At 40.4% G+C, this 22,602-nt stretch overlaps 1 protein-coding gene across 1 annotated transcript in view; it reads right to left on the bottom strand.

The window, feature by feature from the left end:
- The window catches only part of LOC126427181 (uncharacterized), a 79,475-nt gene extending 58,629 nt beyond the window's left edge, over window positions 1-20,846 (bottom strand). The window contains exon 1 of the mRNA XM_050089405.1: window positions 20,830-20,846. The gene's annotated coding sequence lies outside the window, so the exon portion shown is untranslated. The remainder of the gene's footprint in view (window positions 1-20,829) is intronic.
- Between the last annotated feature and the right edge of the window lie 1,756 nt (window positions 20,847-22,602).

The following is a 22,602-nucleotide window of genomic DNA, read 5'->3' on the forward strand; positions in this document are numbered from 1 at the left end:
TCCTTACAATTATGTACATCATGAAACTGTCCTATGAGCTTGCAGGTATTGCCATCAACAAGTGTCACAGTATCACTTTTGAGTCTTGATTTTACTGAAGCTGTTGTGTGATCAATGTACGTGCTTCCCATAGACCTAATGAACACAAAAAAGAAATAAACAGAAGTTTGCACTCGCATCACATTACACTACATCTACCAAAAGAACAAGATCAAAGTAAATTTAAGAGTAAAATACAAGGTGACACAAAAGTCTGTTAACATTTTAAAATGCACTAATACACAGAATAAAGAAGGTAGAGAGGTACAACTTGTTACACGTCTGAAATGACATGGAGTTTCATTGAAATCAATAATGAGTGCAAAAACCCACCAACAAGTCAATGACACTGGAAACTCAATGGCATGATGGGGAAGTCATAATGTGGTGTGGATTTACCACATCACTCATGATTGGGCTTTTTTTCTTTGAGGAAATGCATAGTACTGCATTTTGAATTGTCAGCATGGCAGGTGTGAAGTATGCCAATATGTTACAGGATCGCACCATCCTTAGCCTGGCTGATAAACACCTGCTGGAAGGTATGACTTTTATGCAGGATGGCACTGAAGCCCACATTGCTACATGTGTGAAAGATCTCTTACGCACATCATTAGGTGAGGATTGTGTGCTGAGTTGATACTTCCATCATGTTTGGCCTCAATACATGTGATTATTGGTTGTAGGTTTACCTGAAGTCAGAAGTCTACAGTGATCATCTGACATTACGGATGCTAAAAAGATGACATCTGATGGCAATTTCTAACATATCTATTGATATGCAGCATAATGCTGTTCACAACATTGTCCCTTGACTGCAAGTATTATTGATGAACGACATCTGACATGTTGAGCATGTCTTAAGCAAAGAACATCATCTTGCTAAAAATCAATTTTTATGTTAATTTTTGTTTTTGTATCCTATGAAGCACCTGGTTATGTGTGCACCTTCTTGAGCAGATATTAATAGTGACCACAACTTACTTATGGCAGAAATAGAAATAAGAATGAAAAAACTGAAAAAGGCGACAATGGTGAAGAAATCGGATCTAGAGAAGATAAGGTCCAACAAAGAACAAATTACAGAAATGCTGTCTCGGGACTTTCTAAACACATTACGAGACAAAGAAGCACCTGATAATGCCAACGAGTACTGGAATATGCTGAAAGAAGGAATCATTAAAGCAGGACAGCAAAATATAGGATATGTAAAAGGGAAAAGGTCAAAAAAACCATGGGTCACACAAGAAATGATTTCCAAGATGGAGGAGAGAAGAAAATTGAAAAACAAGAACACTGAAGATGCAAGAAAGATATACCGAAGGTTAAATAACGAACTGTGAAGAGAAACAGAGCAGGCTAGGAAAAAATGGCTAAAAGAGGAATGTGATGAAATTGAAGAACTGGACAGGAAAGGAAGATACGACTTACTATACAACAGAGTAAAGACTATGACATGGGAACAAAACAGAGCAGGAAGTGCTACTATGGAAATTTTGAGTAAAGACGAAGAGGTAGTGTATAAAGATCGTGACGATGTCCTCCAGAGATGGGAAGAATATATAAAAGAGCTATATGACACAAATAGCAAACCAGAAACTCTGGAACTTGAATCACACAACAGTGTAAGTGATGAAGAGAAAGGACCGACCATCATAATGGAAGAAGTAAAGTCTGCTATTGCTGCAATGAAAAATGGCAAAGCAGTAGGTACAGATACAATACCGGGAGAAATACTAAAATGCTTGAACCACAATGGAATAAGAGAAATATTGAGGTTATGTAATAAAATATATGACAGTGGTGAATGGCCTGAGGACTTTTTGACAACAGTAATGATTCCATTGCCGAAAAAACAAGGAACCAAGAAATGCAGCGAGCACAGGACAATCAGCCTCATTTCACATGCAGCCAAAGTGATGTTAAGAATAATTAATAAAAGACTTGAAAAAGTAATAGAGGAGAATCTCGGCGAGGAGCAGTTTGGCTTTAGACGGAATACGGGCACCAGAGATGCAATAGGGCTCCTACGAATCTTAGGAGAAAGGTTTATTGAAAAAGGAAGAGACCTATATATGTGCTTCATCGATTTAGAAAAGGCATTTGACAATGTGGTTTGGGACAAGCTGGCGACTATTATGAGGGAAAAGAGAGTGGACTGGAAAACCAGAAGACTTATAAACTCATTGTACCTTAATCAAAAAGTTTCAGTTAAAGTGAGAGGAGAAAGTACAAACTGGATCAGACTAGGGAAAGGAGTAAGACAAGGATGCTGTTTATCACCTACTCTTTTCAACCTGTACTTGGAAAATATGATTGACCAATGCTCATTAGATGACAAAGGAGTAGAAATTGGAGGAAGAAGAGTAGGGTGCTTGAGATTTGCTGATGACATGGTCCTTTTAGCCACAGGGGAAAAAGAATTACAGGATTTGGTGGACACCATTGCAACTAACGGAAAAAAATATGGAATGAAAATTAACACAAATAAAACAAAAGTATTGGCAATAGGAGGAAATAAGGAACTAAAAATTGTGCTGAATGGAGAAAAACTAGAACAGGTGCAAAATTTTAAGTATCTTGGAAGCAGGATAGACACCGACTGGAAGTGCACCACAGAAATTAAAACAAGGATAGCAATGGCAAAAGAGGCGTTTTATAAGAAAAGGAGAATCTTCTGCAGCGGTATGGACAGAGAACTCAGAAAGAGACTCATAAAATGTCTTGTATGGAGTGTTCTTCTATATGGTGCTGAAACATGGACTATGAGGAAAAAAGACAGAGAAAGGCTGGAGGCTTTTGAGATATGGACATGGCGGAAGATGGAAGGAATAAGTTGGATGGACAGAGTAAAAAATGAAGAGGTACTGAGAAGAGTGGGAGAGAAAAGGCAGTTACTAGATGTAATAAAGAGAAGAAAAAGAAATTGGATTGGGCATATATTAAGAAAAAATGACGGACTGATAAAAACAGTTTTAGAAGGTTATGTAGAAGGGAAAAGGAAGCGAGGAAGGAAGAGATTCCAGATACTGGATGACATGATGGACGGTACAACATACAGCAGCCTTAAGAAGGAAGCAATGGATCGCAGAAAATGGAGAGGCAAAGGACCTGCTAATATAGCAGATAACTGACGATGATGATCCTATGAAGCACCATCTGTTGGTCTTTTGCGAACTTCTTTCTGGTTTCATAAACCCCATGTCATTTTAAGTATGTGTGTCAATTTTTACCTCACTACCTACGTTAATTGGTAAAATATTGAATTTCAAATGTTATCAGGCTTTTGGGTCACCCTCTACACTTTAGGGCAAGAAAAACAATGCGCTACGTAATAGTTAGGTAAACTGTTCACAAACTGATATCTATGCAGGTATCGACAGATGGTTGGTTGGTTGACTGGGAGAGGGGACTAAACAGCGATATGATCGGTCCCACGATATAAGGTGGTAGGAAAAAAACCAAGGAAGAAACAACACAAACACCACAGTCCAGTCACGGGGAAGGAAAAACGGGCTAACAAAGAGGTAGAAGGAACATTGGGGCAGCAGGGAGAGGAAAAAAACAGGGGAGAGTAGGGTGATCCAGAAATGCTACGCGCATTGGGGCACCAGCACCTCCATCGATCAGTCCCAAACTGCATATTATATACCACGATCACAACATTATGGGGACAACACCGGAGGAAGAAGACACATGAAAATGGGAAAAAACTGCACAAAACGTAGCGGAAATGCTGGAAAGAATCTAGCTGGTGTGGAGGCAAGGCCATGGCCTCCATAACCAACGCCAACGCCAAGGGACTCCAATTCCAGACAAAAATTCAAGAACTTAAACCTGAGAGGACAAAGCGCTTTCGCAAAGAAAACTGAGGACAGACTAAGCATCCCAGGATTGGCTGCTGGCACCTCGCAGTGGCACATTTAGTGCAAAGGACCAAAAGGCAGGGGCAGTCCAGCCAAATATGTACCACCATGAGGGGAGCAAAATATGTATCACCATAAGGGGAGGCCCACTACAGGGATGGGGTGGGGGATCATTGTGTAGTAAAAAACCATGTGTCAACTTAGTATGGCCCACACAAAGATGGCAGAAAATGGTAGATTCCTACCGGGAAAGACAGAGGTAAGAATGCCATGTAGTGGGAGTTTTGTCAATTGAACAAAGTTTATTACACAAAAAAAGCAAAACTGTAAACTTTGGTGGTCGACAGTTGGATGTATGATGCTGCAATGAAATTTCACCACACAGTTGGCAAGGTTAGTAAACTGGGGATATGTTGATACCAAGACATACAGTCATTGCACATTCCATTCAGTGTACTCAGTTTGACAGTAGCTATTCCTTACAGAGTGCCACATGAACAATATACACAGATGACAGCGCATAGTTGGATTCAAAAAAGACAGTTGGAGTAGCCAGTGAATCACTCACAATGAATACGAGTGATGTCAAAATTCGACTATGTTGGCAGGAATGGGTTAACCGTGGCTGAACACAGCATTGGGATGGAAACAGCTGACCTAGAGAGACAACAGAATGTGAGGACTCAGCAATCATTACAGAGGCACTCAGAGCCCCTGACTCACCATCACTATTAATCTGATGAGCAACTGATGCTTCAGTGACCACAAGGACCATTAATAGGTGAATCTCAGAAAAGGGTCTGAGCTCTCAGTGCCACTTGTGCTGACCACCATTGATCCCTGTACAACAACAAGCCTGTCTACAGTGGTTTCGGGCATATACGACCTGCAATCTCACTGATTGGAGTAGAATTGTCTTCAATGATGAATCCAACTTTAAATTGAACCCCAATGACCAGCAAAGAGGTATCTGGAGTAGCCCTGGACAGTGGTGGGATACCAACCCAAATGTCACCTGTCATATGGCCACACAACCAATTGTGATTGTCTGGGGTGCCATGTCATTTCACAGCAGGACCTGTTGGGTTGTCATTGGGGGATTTTGTTGCCCTTGATGGGACACCATCCTGAGCTTACATTTCAACAAGATAATCCCTTCTCACAGGAAGAGTCTCTATTGCTTTGGCTAGCATGGTCACCGGATCTCTCACCAATTGAAAACCTTTGGAGCATTATGGGCAGGGCCCCCAACTAGCTTTGGATTTTGATAATCCAATGCACCAGTTGCACAGAATTTGGCACCATACCCCTCTGGAGTCTCCCTCCATGAACTATGGACCTTGCCATTGATGGTGAGGCTTACGTCCCTCAGCGATACAGATAGCTGTACCGCAGGTGCAACCACAACGGAGGAGTATCTGTTGAGAGGCCAGACAAATGCGTGGTTCCTGAAGAGGGGCAGCAGCCTTTTCAGTAGTTGCAGGAGCAAAAGTCTGGATGATTGACTGATCTGGGCTTGTAACACTGACCAAAACAGCCTTGCTGTGCTGGTACTGTGAACGGCTGAAAGCAAGAGGAAACTATAGCCGTAGTTTTTCCCGAGGGCATGCAGCTTTACTGTATGGTTAAATGATGATGGCGTCCTCTTGGGTAAAATATTCTGGAGGTAAAATAGTCCCCCATTCGGATCTCCGGGCAGGGACTACTCAAGAGGATGTCGTTATCAGGAGAAAGAAAACTGGCATTCTACGGATCGGAGCGTGGAATGTCAGATCCCTTAATTGGGCAGGTAGGTTAGAAAATTTAAAAAGGGAAATGGATAGGTTAAAGTTAGATATAGTGGGAATTAGTGAAGTTTGGTGGCAGGAGGAACAAGACTTTTTGTCCGGTGGGTACAGGGTTTTAATAGAAAATCAAATAGGTGTAATGCAGAAGTAGGTTTAATAATGAATAACAAAAAACAAAATAGGAATGCAGGTAAGCTATTACAAACAGCATAGTGAACGCATTATTGTGGCCAAGATAGATAGAAAGTTTACGCCTACCACAGTATCACAAGTTTATATGCCAACTAACTCCACAGATGACGAAGAGATTGATGAAATGTATGATGAGATAAAAGCAATTATTCAGATAGTCAAGATCATAGCTAACACTTGGTTCAAGAATCATAAAAGAAGGAAGAAGCCTGGAGATACTGAAAGGTTTCAGACAGATTATATAATGGTAAGACAGAGATTTAGGAACCAGGTTTTCAATTGTAAGACATTTCCAGGGGTGGATGTAGACTCTGACCACAATCTATCGGTTATGAACTGTAGATTAAAACTGAAGAAACTGCAAAAAGCTGGGAATTTAAGGAGATGGGACCTGGATAAACTGACAGAAGCAGAGGTTGCAGAGAGTTTCAGTGAGAGCATTAGGGAACGATTGACAAGAATGTAGGAAAGAATAGGTAGCTTTGAGAGATGAAAAAGTGAAGGCAGCAGAGAATCAAGTAGGTAAAAGGGCGAGGGCTAATAGAAATCCTAGGGTAACAGAAGAGATATGAATTTAATTGATGAAAGGAGAAAATACAAAAATGCAGTAAATGAAGCAGGCAAAAAAGAAATACAAATGTCTCAAAAATAAGATCGACAGGAGGTCCAAAATGGCTAAACAGGGATGGCCAGAGGACAAATGTACGGATGTGGAGCATAAATGATTAGGGGTAAGATAGATACTGCTTACAGGAAAATTAAAAAGACCTTTGGAGAAAAGAGAACCACTTGCATGAATATCAAGAGTTCAGATGGAAACTCAGTTCTACTCAAAGAAGAGAGAGCAGAAAGGTGGAAGGAGTATACAGATGGTCTTTACAAGGGTGATGTTCTTGAGGTCAATATTATGGAAATGGAAGAGGATGTAGATGAAGACGAAATGGGAGATATGATACTGTGTGAAGAGTTTGACAGAGCACTACAAGACCTAAGCCGAAACAAGGCCCCGGGAGTAGACAACATTCCATTAGAACTACTGACAGCCTTGGGAGAGCCAGTCCTGACAAAACTCTTCCATCTGGTGAGCAAAATGTAAGAGATAAACAAAATACCCTCAGATTTCAAGAAGAATATAATAATTCCAAGCCCAAAGAAAGCAGGTGTTGACAGATGTGAAAATTACCAAATTATCAGTTAAATAATCCATGGCTGCAAAATACTAACACAAATTCTTTACAGACGAATGGAAAAACTGGTAGAGGCTGACCTCGGGGATGATCAGTTTCGATTCTGTAGAAATGTTGGAACACGTGAGGCAATACTGACCCTACGTACTATCTTAGAAAATAGATTAAGGAAAGGCAAACCTACGTTTGTAGCATTTGTAGACTTAGAGAAAACTTTTGACAATATTGACTGGAATACTCTCTTTCAAATTTTGAAGGTGGCAGGGATAAAATACAGGGAGTGAAAGGCTATTTACAATTTGCACAGAAACCAGATGGCAGTTATAAGAGTCGAGGGACATGAAAGGGAAGCAGGGGTTGGGAAGGGAGTGAGACAGGTTTGTAGCCGATCCCCGATGTTATTCAATCTGTGTATTGAGCAAGCAGTAAAGGAAACAAAAGAAAAATTTGGAGTAGGAATTAAAATCCATGGAGAAGAAATAAAAACTTTGAGGTTTGCCAATGACATTGTAATTCTGTCAGAGACAGCAAAGGGCTTGGAAGAGCAGCTGAACAGAATTGACAGTGTCTTGAAAGGAGGATATAAGATGAGCATCAACAAAAGCAAAACAAGGATAATGGAATGTGGTCGAATTAAATCAGGTGATGCTGTGGGAATTAGATTAGGAAATGAGGAGCTTAAGGTAGTAAATGAGTTTTGCTATTTGGGGAGCAAAATAACTGATGGTAGAGTAGAGATGTTGAAATAGAGATGATATAAAATGTTGACTGGCACTGGCAAGGAAAGCGTTTCTGAAAAAGAGAAATTTCTTAATATAGAGTACAGATTTAAGTGTCAGGAAATTGTTTCTGAAAGTATTTGTATGGAGTGTAGCCATGTATGGAAGTGAAACGTGGATGATAAATAGTTGATACGAGAAGAGAATAGATGCATTCGAAATGTGGTGCTACAGAAGAATGCTGAAGGTTAGATGGATAGATCACATAACTAATGAGGAGATATTGAATAGAATTGGGGAGAAGAGAAATTTGTGGCACAACACGACTAGAAGAAGGGATCACTTGGTAGGGCACATTCTGAGGCATCAAGCGATCACCAATTTAGTATTGGAGAGCAGCGTGGAGGGTAAAAATCATAGAGGGAGACCAAGAGATGAATAACTAAACAGATTCAGAAGGATGCAGGTTGCAGTAGGTACAGGGAGATGAAGAAGCTTGCACAGGATAGAGTAGCATGGAGAGCTGCTTCAAACCAGTCTCTGGGGTGAAGACAACAACAACAACAACAACAACCGCTCTGGAGGACATCCAACAACTCTATCAATCAGCGCCAACCCAAATAACTGCTTGTATAAGGGCCACTGGTGGAACACCTTGTTACTGACTTGCTCAGTTTGTGAAGCTCTTTATCTTGAATAAATCATCCAATTTTTTCTGAAATTGTACTCATTTGTTCATCTGTACATGAATATCACATCTACCAATTTCCATCCCATTAGGATAATTCTTTCATAGTGCATTGATTCTTTCTGTCTTAGAGTGTACTTCATAGATACTTAATAGTTACAAAACTAAGTTTGAAAATCTGATCACTTTCAAATTCCCCATTTCACAATATGCAGATAGTGGAAACAACGAGCTCTGACATGTATGTTCTGCAGGAGCCCCTAACATCTCTTTCAACTTCAATGTTGACAGTGAGGCAGATCCATTAAGCACTAGTCAACCCTCCTAATCTATCAGTTCCTTACAGCTGTTGTTGTAGTTGGGCAAAAATGGTACATGACATCACAATTACAAGAGTGGTTGTTGACAGCATGTCCTTTGCTTTGTGTATGTACCACGAAGTGGGAGATTTAAACTGATCCAAACTTTACAATTTTATATTACATCCAACTCTGCCTGCTGTATGTGAAGTTGAGTGAGTCACATGTATAAGAAATAGAACAGGACACAAAATTAAACCGTATATGACATTCTGAGGTTTGCCCTGTGACTGCTCCACACTGGGATCCTAAACAAAAATTTATTTACTAATTCTCCTCTACAATCCTTAGAAGCCTGTAATAGAAATTGTGAAACACTCTGTATACCTGTCTTGCAAGTGCAGTCAGAATGCCTAACTTGTGGGAGGGGCCTCTAAAGATGGCTATAGGTGAAAACTACACATTTCTTTCACTGCCTACTGTTTCACAATCAATACTGTTTACACTGGCAATGAGTTACCACACAAACTCATGCTACATGCCATTAATAACATTACATAAAACAAGATACAGACTTGTTTCTCTCACAAATTAGCAATTATGCAAGTAGCAACAGCTGCTGAATTTAGCTGATTGAGGGGCTCGCTAATATGTTTCGTCCACTGCAAATATGCGACAACAAGCTCAACCAAAAACTTGAGCATTTTAGCCTATTCATTGGCTCCTGTTAATGTTCTTCATTAATTACTGCTGTTAAGTCCCTTTGTTGCATATAAGTGAATATTATGTTTTTCATTTGTTTTCTTTTTTAAAACTAAGACACATGTCATTTAACATTCTTAACAACTTCACCTGCTTCTGTCTCTACAACATGGTTAATTGTAACTGCTGTGCCACACACCAAAAGAACTTACTATGCTTGATGAATGTGATGTTGAGTCATCCACCTGTATAAGAAAGAGAAGAGGATGCAAAATTAAACAGTATGTGACTTTCTGTGATTCGCCCCATGACAATTTTTTTTGTCATTCTAGTATCTGCTTCTTTTTATTAAATATGTGCAAACATATTATTCATCACCGATTCTTTCCACAAAAAATAGTGTGTTGATCGACATCATCAAATGCCCTGGACAGATGATACAAAATATTAATAGGTGATATTGCCACGAGCTTTGCCATAGGCAGTGTGAAGTTATAGCTAGCATCCCCGCTAGCCTTCTGCAGATCACCAATTCCAATCCAATTACCACTAAATATTTATTATGTAGTATTCATAATTTCTACAAGGTTCTTGAAATATATTGTGTCTGTTATGTTCACATATAATGAAATAGTTTATGTTTGTATAAACAACAGCACTCTCCGTATCAGTGTGTTGGTACTTATAGATGGCCGTGCTTTCTGATTTGGACTCAACTGTGATTTTTACATGACCCTGTTTGGTGGAGATGTTGGTTATTTCAAAACATCTGTATCTTCTAGCTCCAATTAGACAACATAAAAGGTGTTGTCTTGATGAACAAATCAACAGTAAGTGAACAGCACATCAGACATCCTCCAGTGCCTACTGAAGACAATGGTCAGGACCCAACAAAATGGCTGAAAGGATTCAACTAATGTTTGCCATTCATATACTTTCATGTGGGTGGCATAGCCCAACTACAATTCAGGAACAACAAAGAGCAGCTCATTGGTTGGGACAAATTCCAGGCCTAACTGAAGAAAACATTCCATAATAATCAGCAGCAGGTCCACTTAGTGGAAGAATAATTGAAGAATGGGGCCCAATTCATGGAGAAATGACTCAATTGTACATAAAAAATATTTTGGCTTTATGCCACACAGTGGAAGCGAATATGACAGAAGCTAACAAAACAGATTATGTATTGAGCTTTTCTGGTAAAGGATGTCACAACAATCAACGATTTCATCTAATGTTACCAGTGCATGAAGAAAACGCACAAGACAAGTCTTGGATGAAAGAAGTATGATCGCCATCTCAATGTGGTCCCCATGGCAGTTGTGGAAGCCCATCATGACCTCACCTCTCTGACACACCAGGTAATGATACATACAGCAGTTTATGGCACCCAGGAATGTTGCATAAAGTGCACGAGGGATAGCAGCTATGAACATGAACCCCATACTTCAAAAAAAGAATGTTGACAAAGAGATGTACCAATCCTTAGCCCCAATCTCGGGCACTACTTGAATGCACCATGAAGAATGGACTCTACCAACTTGGATTATGGCATATCCTTCAAATGAAAACCCAGCATTTCTACAATCTCGAGTACAACCAACTCCTCTGCCAAGTACAATGCCCTGTAGAAGAGACATCTGGTGGTCAGAGAACAACACACTGGTATGTCTTCACTGTGGGCACCCTGGAGTCATTGTATGCTAGTGCAGAGAAATAAGACTAGCTTATGATGATTATTGTGCCTTGATACGTCAAGTATCAAAAGAGTTCTATTCACACTAGTCAACTGCAGATGGTTAGAGTCAACTTGTGAGATGATGCCAGTTGTTGTACACGGGGAAAAGTCACCCATCAGATGCTGACAGCTGTTCCCTTTTGCCATACACAGGTACCAGCCACTCACCTAGAATGTGATCTCATAAAAGCTAAGTAAGGCAACCATCTATGGAGGTGAGGCTGTCACGGACAAAAATCCTCCTTGGTTGGCAATCATCACAGTGTAAGGAAACCACAGTGACATAGTCACTGACGACCAACCTGTCTGGGCACTGTTTGACTCCAAGGCTTCTTTTTCTGCAATGTTGAATGCTTGTTATCATCAGCAACAGAGGACAATATTCCATGATACAAAAGCAATTGTGCTGATGGTTGCAAGTGGGACATACATCCACATGATGTACTGCAAGAATAACTATCATGTAAGAACAACAGCCCTTTGAAATTTTTTGTTTTAACATAACGTAATCACAATGCTGTTTTCAGATAGGAATTCTTGCAGACATCACACGCAGTCAGACTGTGCAAAATCAAAGTTCCACATACACAAAGCTATTCCAACAAGCTCTGGGTGGTTATTTGCTACTGAAGATGACATCCCATGTCATCTAACTGATGAGCTCCATTCCTCAGTCAAGATACTCAGTCAAACTGTGAAGCTCTTGTCAACTACAGAAAGATACTCAGGCCCAAAAAATAAATACGCATACATCACTAATTGTCACAAGCAAATACAGCTGTTCCCTAAATGTAATTGCATTGGAGCAGCTAAACTAGACCAGAGTTGGCAGCTGAATGCCACTGGTGGAGAATTGTGCTCTGCTACCACTACAGATGATGAAGTGGACGATGTTATTATCAGACAGCTAATAAGATCTGCCCTGATGGAGGAAAAAGTCTGTGTGTGTAGCCATTCCATGCCCATTTCTGGGTGCATTCAAACTTGAGTGCAGAAGTGAGAGATCATGTGGACCATATTAAAATGGGGCAGAATCCATGAATTAGTTACCACGTGTATGAGATCACTGGCTGAGTGACGCACAACTCATGAGGAAGTGGAGAAAGTGCCACAAGACGTCAGTATTTAACTTTGAGGTAGCACTTTATATCCTTCCTGCAGTTCTCATGAGGGGTGAGGATGGCGCGTGGTGTTACTGCATCGACTACTGACACTGAAAAAAAGTCCGAAAAATTAGATAAACCCATTGCTGCATACTATACTCTAGACTGCTTGAAAGTAGCAAAGTATTTTTTTAACGATGATCATGCAGACAGGCTGCTGTCAAAATTGAGATTGATGAGGCTGATAGTGAAAAGACTGCCTTCATAGTTCCTGATGGCCCCTCTGAGTTTGAAGACGTGTCACTTGCACTGTGTTTATGTTTCTGTTCGACCTGCAGGGTTCCACCTGAGTCTGAAAAAGTGCCCATTCACCACCCAAAAAATAAAAATCTTGGGGCACCAAGTGAATGGCAACTGAGTCCCATCCTGATCCCAGTGCTTCATAAAGGGCCTGTGCAGCAAGGCATGACCCTCGCCAGAATTGCTATGCAGAGACACTAAATTTTCCTGGAATGATGTGGGAGGAAGACGTTTCCTTGCTGATAAGGAGACGCTAACATCTACATTGGTAATACTGTATGACAAAAATATTGAGGCAAACACTGGCAGTTATGGGACGTTGGCAGATACAGTCGAACAAAGATTGGGATACATATTGCCCATCATGACATCTGTGTATGACCAAGCAATGCAAGGTTTCACACTATTCTTTCTGCTCCACAGTCACAAAGCCGAAATTACAACAGATACATTGTTATAATTTCAGCAGACACATTGTTACAACCCCCCGCCCACTCCATGAACCATGGACCTTGCCGTTGGTGGCGAGGCTTGCGTGCCTCAGCGATACAGATAGCCGTACCATAGGTACGACCACAACGGAGGGGTATCAGTTGAGAGGCCAGACAAACGTGTGGTTCCTGAAGAGGGGCAGCAGCCTTTTCAGTAGTTGCAAGGGCAACAGTCTCGATGATTGACTGATCTGGCCTTGTAACAATAACCAAAACGGCATTGCTGTGCTGGTACTGTGAACGGCTGAAAGCAAGGGGAAATTACGGCCGTAATTTTTCCCGAGGGCTTGCAGCTTTAGTGTATGATTAAATGATGATGGCGTCCTCTTGGGTAAAATATTACGGAGGTAAAATAGTCCCCCATTCGGATCTCCGGGCAGGGACTACTCAAGAGGATGTCGTTATCAGGAGAAAGAAAACTGGCATTCTACGGATCGGAGCGTGGAATGTCAGATCCCTTAATTGGGCAGGTAGGTTAGAAAATTTAAAAAGGGAAATGGATAGGTTAAAGTTAGATATAGTGGGAATTTGTGAAGTTCGGTGGCAGGAGGAACAAGACTTCTGGTCAGGTGACTACAGGGTTATGAACACAAAGTCAAATAGGGGTAATGCAGGAGTAGGTTTAATAATGAATAGGAAAATAGGAATGCGGGTAAGCTACTACAAACAGCATAGTGAACGCATTATTGTGGCCAAGATAGATACGAAGCCCACACCTACTACGGTAGTACAAGTTTATATGCCAACTAGCTCTGCAGATGATGAAGGAATTGAAGAAATGTATGATGAAATAAAGGAAATTATCCAGATAGTGAAGGGAGACGAAAATTTAATAGTCATGGGTGACTGGAATTCGAGTGTAGGAAAAGGGAGAGAAGGAAACGTAATAGGTGAATATGGATTGGGGCTAAGTAATGAAAGAGGAAGCTGCCTGGTAGAATTTTGTACAGAGCACAACTTAATCATAGCTAACACTTGGTTTAAGAATCATGATAGAAGGTTGTATACATGGAAGAACCCAGGAGATACTAAAAGGTATTAGATAGATTATATAATGGTAAGACAGAGATTTAGGAACCAGGTTTTAAATTGTAAGACATTTCCAGGGGCAGATGTGGACTCTAACCACAATCTATTGGATATGACCAGTAGATTAAAACTGAAGAAACTGCAAAAAGGTGGGATTTTAAGGAGATGGGACCTGGATAAACTGAAAGAACCAGAGGTTGTACAGAGTTTCAGGGAGAGCATAAGGGAACAATTGACAGGAATGAGGGAAAGAAATACAGTAGAAGAAGAATGGGTAGCTTTGAGGGATGAAGTAGTGAAGGCAGCGGAGCATCAAGTAGGTAAAAAGACGGGGGCTAGTAGAAATCCTTGGGTAACAGAAGAAATATTGAATTTCATTGATGAAAGGAGAAAATATAAAAATGCAGTAAATGAAGCAGGCAAAAAGGAATACAAACGTCTTAAAAATGAGATCGACAGGAAGTGCAAAATGGCTAAGCAGGGATGGCTAGAGGACAAATGTAAGGATGTAGAGGCTTATCTCACTAGGGGTAAGATAGATACTGCCTACAGGAAAATTAAAGAGACCTTTGGAGATAAGAGAACCACTTGTATGAACATCAAGAGCCCAGATGGAAACCCAGTTCTAAGCAAAGAAGGGAAAGCAGAAATGTGGAAGGAGTATATAGAGGGTCTATACAAGGGCGATGCACTTGAGGAGAATATTATGGAAATGGAAGAGGATGTAGATGAAGATGAAGATGAAATGGGAGATACGATACTGCGTGAAGAGTTTGACAGAGCACTGAAAGACCTGAGTCGAAACAAGTACCCCCGGAGTAGACAACATTCCATTGGAACTACTGACAGCCTTGGGAGAGCCAGTCCTGACAAAACTCTACCATCTGGTGAGCAAGATGTATGAAACAGGCGAAATACCCACAGACTTCAAGAAGAATATAATAATTCCAATCCCACAGAAAGCAGGTGTTGACAGATGTGAAAATTACTGAACAAACAGTTTAATAAGCCACAGCTGCAAAATAATAACACGAATTCTTTACAGACGAATGGAAAAACTAGTAGAAGCTGTCCGCGGGGAAGATCAGTTTGGATTCCGTAGAAATACTGGAACACGTGAGGCAATACTGACCTTAGGACTTATCTTAGAAGAAAGATTAAGGAAAGGCAAACCTACGTTTCTAGCATTTGTAGACTTAGAGAAAACTTTTGACAATATTGACTGGAATACTCTCTTTCAAATTCTAAAGGTGGCAGGCATAAAATACAGGGAGCGAAAGGCTATTTACAATTTGTACAGAAAACAGATGGCAGTTATAAGAGTCGAGGAACATGAAAGGGAAGCAGTTGTTGAGAAGGGAGTAAGACAGGGTTGTAGCCTCTCCCTGATGTTATTCAATCTGTATATTGAGCACGCAGTAAAGGAAACAAAAGAAAAATTCGGAGTAGGTATTAAAATTCAAGGAGAAGAAATAAAAACGTTGAGGTTCGCCGATGACATTGTAATTCTGTCAGAGACAGCAAAGGACTTGGAAGAGCAGTTGGACGGAATGGATGGTGTCTTGAAGGGAGGATATAAGATGAACATCAACAAAAGCAAAACGGGGATAATGGAATGTAGTCAACTTAAGTCGGGTGATGTTGAGGGTTTTAGATTAGGAAATGAGGCACTTAAAGTAGTAAAGGAGTTTTGCTATTTGGGGAGCAAAATAACTGATGATGGTCGAAGTAGAGAGGATATAAAATGTAGACTGGCAATTGCAAGGAAAGCGTTTCTGAAGAAGAGAAATTTGTTAACATCGAATATAGATTTAAGTGTCAGGAAGTTATTTCTGAAAGTATTTGTATGGAGTGTAGCCATGTATGGAAGTGAAACATGGACGATAAATAGTTTGGACAAGAAGAGAATAGAAGCTTTCAAAATGTGGTACTACAGAAGAATGCTGAAGATTAGATGGGTAGATCACATAAATAATGAGAAGGTATTGAACAGAATTGGGGAGAAGAGGAGTTTGTGGCACAACTTGACTAGAAGAAGGCATCGGTTGGTAGGACATGTTCTGAGGCATCAAGGGATCACCAATTCAGTATTGGAGGGCAGCGTGGAGGGTAAAAATCATAGAGGGAGACCAAGAGATGAATGCACTAAGCAGATTCAGAGGGATGTAGGTTGCAGTAGGTACTGGGAGATGAAGAAGCTTGCACAGGATAGAGTAGCATGGAGAGCTGCAACAAACCAGTCTCAGGACTGAAGACCACAGCAACAACAACAATGTTACAGTTTTGACTGGCTGATACTCAGGAAGACTATGTGAGACACATCATCACCAAGACTGAAGAAGCTAAACAGCTGGCTCGCATATGGATCCTGGAAGCCCAGGAGAAGGACCAAGAGCTGCATAATGCGAAAGTGTAGCTATCAGAAAAGTTAGTAAAATGCTAATGTGGTTTCTATTGTAACCTCCATCTCTTCTCAGAAATCACATACAAAGTAGAGGATTATGATCCTTCACCAAGAAGTCAAAAGTACAGAGATCTCATCAATGTCATCCTTATGAAGCCCTGCTACACTCCTGAGGCAAAGACTGACACTGGGGCTTCTCTTTCAAGGACACTGAAGGCCCACCAATGACTGTGAAGCTTATTATAAGTTTCTTTTATTTATTTATCTGGCCTTCAATGTGAGTAAACTACTTAGAAATTAAGAGTTAAAAGAAAAATTGGAATTTCCTTAACTTGAATGTGAACGTATTTCATTAAAAAAACTAAACATTGTTTTGACGGAAGGTCTACCTTTCATGCTCATGGAAGGAAAGAGAACATGACAGCAAATTATGACATGAAGATCTCTGAATTGCTGCCAAATGGAAGACCACTGACAAGATCTAGATCCAGGATGTTGTATTCAGCTCTAGTGAGAAGTTCTGAAATGGGCTGGCATCTGTTTCATCATGAGATGGAGCAATGACAGAATATGTGCTGCATGGAAGTGCAGTACCAATCAGCACCATTGGCTGGCATGCTGCAAATTATCAGTTCAAATCTAATCACCAGCAAATATTTCTTATTTACTATATATCATTTTTGGAAGGTTCTCAAAGTTTATCATGTTCATAACGTTTTCAAACTCTGGAATATATGATGGTTACATAAACAGCAACACTCTCCATTCAGGATCCAATTCTGTACTCTCTAAATGTTGGTGTCTGTAATAAATGTACTGTAAGTGTTAAGTATTGTACTTCACTGATGATCCTGTATCTGCTTTGGACTCAGCTGTGGTTATGTCAACACTTATTTTTTTATTTAATGCTTGTAATATAAGTGATGAAGTCAAGAAAGATCTGGGCATTTTAGTTGGATGGAGACAGACAACATTCACCTAAATGTGCCAGTCCATGCAGATTGAGAACTTCTCACACCTTTGGCTCCCACTCCAGCTACCACCTTGGACTACATGGACATACGCCACCTACTGCCAAAGTAGACATAAGTCGGACCACTGCAGCAAGTATAATGCACACCGACATTCAAAGGCATCGCCGCAACTACCGGTACACAAGATGGCTTCAAGGGGTAGCCCGATCACCGACTGCCGGCACCTGGTTCACTGTGCTATGTGCAGAGGTCTCAAGGCTTTCAATTGTCAGTGATTTTGAGATGTGTAACTACCTCCACCGTATTATTGCTAGTGTCACATTGTAAAACAGTAAAGTGTATCTTTCTGTTCCTAGTTAGAGCAGTAGCTTGAGTGATTTCTCTATTGAATTAATATCATATGTACATCTTTTTGTGGTCCTCTTCATTTATTTAACTATCCTAATCAGACTTGGCTTTGAGGGTTTTACTTACACCAGGCCAGTGCTTACTTATTTCTTTGTTCAAAAAGTATCATATTAACAAGTACAAAGGAGAAGAATGGGTAGCTTTGAGAAATGAATTAGTGAAGGCATCAGAGGATCAAGTAGGTAAAAAGGCAAGGGCTCATAAAAATCATTGGGGAACACAAGGGATACTGAATTTAATCGATGAAAGGAGAAAATATAAAAATGCAATAAATGAATCAGGTGAAAGGGAATACAAACATCTAAAAAAACGAGATCGACAGGAAGTGCAAAATGGTTATGCAGGAATGGAAAGAGGACAAATGTAAGAATGTGGAAGCATATATCACTACGAGTTAGATATTGCCTACAGGAAAAATAAAGACACGTTTGGAGAAAAGAGAACCTCCTGTATGAATATCAAGAGCTCAGATGGAAAACCAGTCCTAATCAAAGAAAGGAAAGCAAAAAGATGGAAGGAGTATACAGAGGGTCTATGCAAGGGACATGTACTTGAGGGCAATGTTATGGAAGCGGAAGAGGATGCAGAGGAAGATGAAAAGGGAGATATGATACTGCATGATGAATTTGACAAAGCACTGAAAGACTTAAATCTAAACAAGGCCCTGGGAGTACACAACATTCCGTTAGAGCTACAGATTGCCTTGAGAGAGCCATCCATGACAAAACTTTTCCATCTGGTGAGCAAGATCTATGAGACAGGCAAAATACCCTCAGACTTCAAGAAGAATTTAGTAATCCCAATTCCAAAGAAAACAGGTGCTGACAGGTGTGAAAATTACCAAACTATCAATTTAATAAGTCACCGCTGTAAAATACTAACACGAATCCTTTACAGACAAATGGAAAAACTGTTGGAAGAAACCCTTAGGGAAGATCAGTTCCGATTTCAGAGAAACGTAGGGACACACGAGGCAATACTGACCCTACAACTTCTCATTGAAAATAAGCTAAGGAAAGGCAAACCTATGTTTATAGCATTTGTAGACTCAGAGAAAGCTTTTGTCAATGTTGACTGGAATAATCTCTTTCAAATTCTAAAGGTGGCAGGGATAAAATACAAGGAGCAAAAGGCTACTTACAATTTGTACAGAAACCAGATTGCAGTTATAAGATTCAAGGGGCACAAAGGGGAAGCATTAGTTGAGAAGGGAGACAGACATGGTTGTAGTCTGTCTCCAAGATTATTCAATCTGTATACTGAGCAAGCAGCAAAGAAGACAAACGAAAACTTTGGAAGAGGAATAGGGAGAAGAAATAGAAACTTTGAAGTTTGCCAATGGCCTATGCCAATTCTGTCAGAGACTGCAAAGGACTTGGAAGGGCAGCTTAATGGAATGGACAGTATCTTCAAAGGAGGACATAAGATAAATAGCAAATGAGTTTTGCTATTTGGGAAGCAAAATCAGTGGTGATGTTCAAAGTAAGGAGGATATAGAATGTAGACTGGCAATGGCAAAAAAAAGCAGTTCTGAAGAAGAGAAATCCGTTGACATCAAGCATAGATTTAAGTGTCAGGAAGCCCTTTCTGAAAGCATTTGTAAGGAGTGTAGCTTTGTATGGAAGTGAAACATGGGTGATAAACAGTTTAGGCAAGAAGACACTAGAAGCTTTTGAAAAGTGGTGCTACTTCAGAAGAATGCTGAAGATTAGATGGGTAGATCACGTACTGGATGAAATTGGAGATAAGAGAAATTTGTGGTACATACTAATTAAAAGAAGGGATCAGTTAGCAGGACACATTCAGGGGCATCAAGTGATCAAAATGGCTCTGAGCACTATGGGACATAACTTCTGAGGTCATCAGTCATCAAGGGCTGACCAATTAGTACTGGAGGGAAGTGTGTGTGTGTGTGTGTGTGTGTGTGTGTGTGTGTGTGTGTGTGTGTGTGTGTGTGTGATTAAGGGGAATAAAATCATTGAGAGAGACCAAAAGATGAATACACTAAGCAGATTCAGAGGGATGTAGGTTGATGAAGAGATGTAGGTTAATGAGTAGATGAAGAAGCTTGCACAGGATACAGTAGCATGGAGAGCTGCATCAAACCAGTCTTTGGACTGAAGACCACAACAACAACAAAGAAGGTAGGTCTGAAAAGTCCCAGATGCTAAATATCCAATGTCTTCTTTAGTACTTGCATATACATAGTGTCTACTTGTTCCTGTTTCAGGGGTTAACAAATTCTTGTTAACCTTTGAAGTCACATATTGCCAGTATACATATTCTTGAATAATTGGGTGAAAGCAAACAGGATGGGAAAGAGATAGGAAGGAAGTACTGACTTTCGGCCACATAGGGCATTGCAGCTATGCGATGGTGAGAGTTGAAAATTTGTGGTGCCACACTCTGACTCGAACCCTGATGCTCCGCTTCTCTAGAACAGTTGCCTTCACCGCCTTGTTCATCTGGGCATTCTTTCTGTCAGACCAAATTCCCAACTTCCCACCCATTACCCTCCTACTCGCAGATCTCTGCTTCCCACAGGAGTTCTTCAAATGTTGGTTATGCATTTGCACCAAAACTTTTTCCACATTACTTTTTAAATAGTGGCATCTGATTACTTCATGCAACCCTAACATACAATCGGACTCCTTTTTGTGGAGACATTAAGATCATGATCACATTAATTACATTGTGGACTGCACATCACCACAATTATGTGTGATCTTTCTCAACAGTGAAACTAGTCAGAAAAATGGCTTCAAGTAAGAAGAACAACAAGCATCTGCAAAGATGCAGCCTGCTCATGTTATATTATATACCTGGATCTATGGGCATAAGTTAAATAAAAATAAATAAATAACATGTACATTAAAAATGGTCTTTCTCAGATGTATCTATACCTGACTCCTTTGAAGCAGAGTTTTCTCCCATTCAAGATGGGCAGCCACTTCTCCAGCAATATTTCACTAACCTGAAATAGAATGGGTCTGTGTAAAAGTTATATGACAAAAAATAAAATTTACAAAACTCGTGCAATATTACACATTTGCCATTTGAGAATCAAAGTCTAATATCTTCCCAAAGACATTAGAGATTAAGTAACAGCATAGTAGGAGGTTCATGAAAAGTGACTAACACATCTCAGAATGATTGACGGAAACATTAGAAAATCTTAAAGTGAGTGTCACATGGACTTTGTATCTTATTTCAGTTTGCTGTTTAAGTGGGTAAAGAAGACTCAATGAATCAGCAAGCATTCACAAATTTTACATGGAAACCATAGGTGAGCACATTCATAAGGTGTCATTACTCATTTGGCAGGCAATTCAAAACATTGCTACCCACTGACTGGATATTTGAGCACAGCCTACATGGTTGTCAGATCTCCTATGATAATGTCTCAAGGTCAATTGTTAGACTCAAAAATCGATGGGAATTTATTCCCATTTGCTGAGGAAATGATAACAGCTACATTAACCTTCCCCTAACTTCTCCCATTTCCACACCAACTGTGAGAGTCTTGTCATTTGTGTTCTGTTCAATGAAGGTTTAGCATCATAAAGTGTCATCAGAGATCAGCCACCGACATCCCCCCCCCCCCCCCCAAGACAAAATAAAAAGGATGAGAATTAATCCATCTCTGCTCCACCCCGTCTAAGAGTGTGTGTGTGTGTGTGTGTGTGTGTGTGTGTGAGTGTGTGTGTGTGTGTGTGTGTGTGTGTGTGTGTGTGTGTGTGTGTGTGTGAGAGAGAGAGAGAGAGAGAGAGAGAGAGAGAGAGAGAGAGAGAGAGAGAGTGTGAGAGAGAGAGAGAGATTTCATTATACTTCTTTTTTTCCCTTTTTTCAGATATATTGTGGCAGCAGCAACATCTATGTGAGTTATCTTTTGGCTTTGAGTCTAAATTACCGCAACAGCATCCCACAACAGGCCTATCTGAAATACCGGTTCAGGAGTTGCCGCTGTTTGTTTCTTCAACCCACTGAGCCACAGTTAAATGGTCCCAGTGTACTACTACTCTTTGCCTTTATGCATAATTTCATTGTCAGTAGATCCAACTGTGCAAATACAAGCAGACTGTGACTGCCATGTAGTAAAGGAAACTGAGAATGTTATACACAGTGCTAAAGTGCAGTTTACACATATGGAGTAGGATAAGTTGTCATTCAATGCCATACACTGATGCTCAGATGCTCGTATCATGATGGAGTATTACCCATCTTACTCCCCCCCCCCCCCCCCCCCAGGATATTGGCTTCTCAGGTGTGAAGCTATCCATCATATGAATGAACAAGGATGCAGCACTCAAGGTAACAGCTGGAGACTTTTCCATTTATTGACATCGTTCAAGACTTATCAACTCACTGGCCTATGCGGTGCATTACAGATTGTGTTTGACAGACTGAACTAGTGGCAACCATATGACAAAGCTGTATTCAGTGAGCCTGTGTGTTACATATATGTACATAATGTACATGTAGATGACTTAACAGTGTATAAATTCATGTGTCCATGCAGTGCAAAACTGACTGCTATCATGCCATACATATTAAATCCATAAACAAAATTTACAGATGGCATATAAGTTTTATATTGGACCCATCTGTCTGAACACTCTGGAGACGGAATTCAGGATGAGTGTCTGAACACTGTAGAGACGGAATTCAGGATGAGT

Source organism: Schistocerca serialis, chromosome 11, assembly GCF_023864345.2.
Source record: "Schistocerca serialis cubense isolate TAMUIC-IGC-003099 chromosome 11, iqSchSeri2.2, whole genome shotgun sequence".
NCBI lineage: Eukaryota > Metazoa > Arthropoda > Insecta > Orthoptera > Acrididae > Schistocerca > Schistocerca serialis.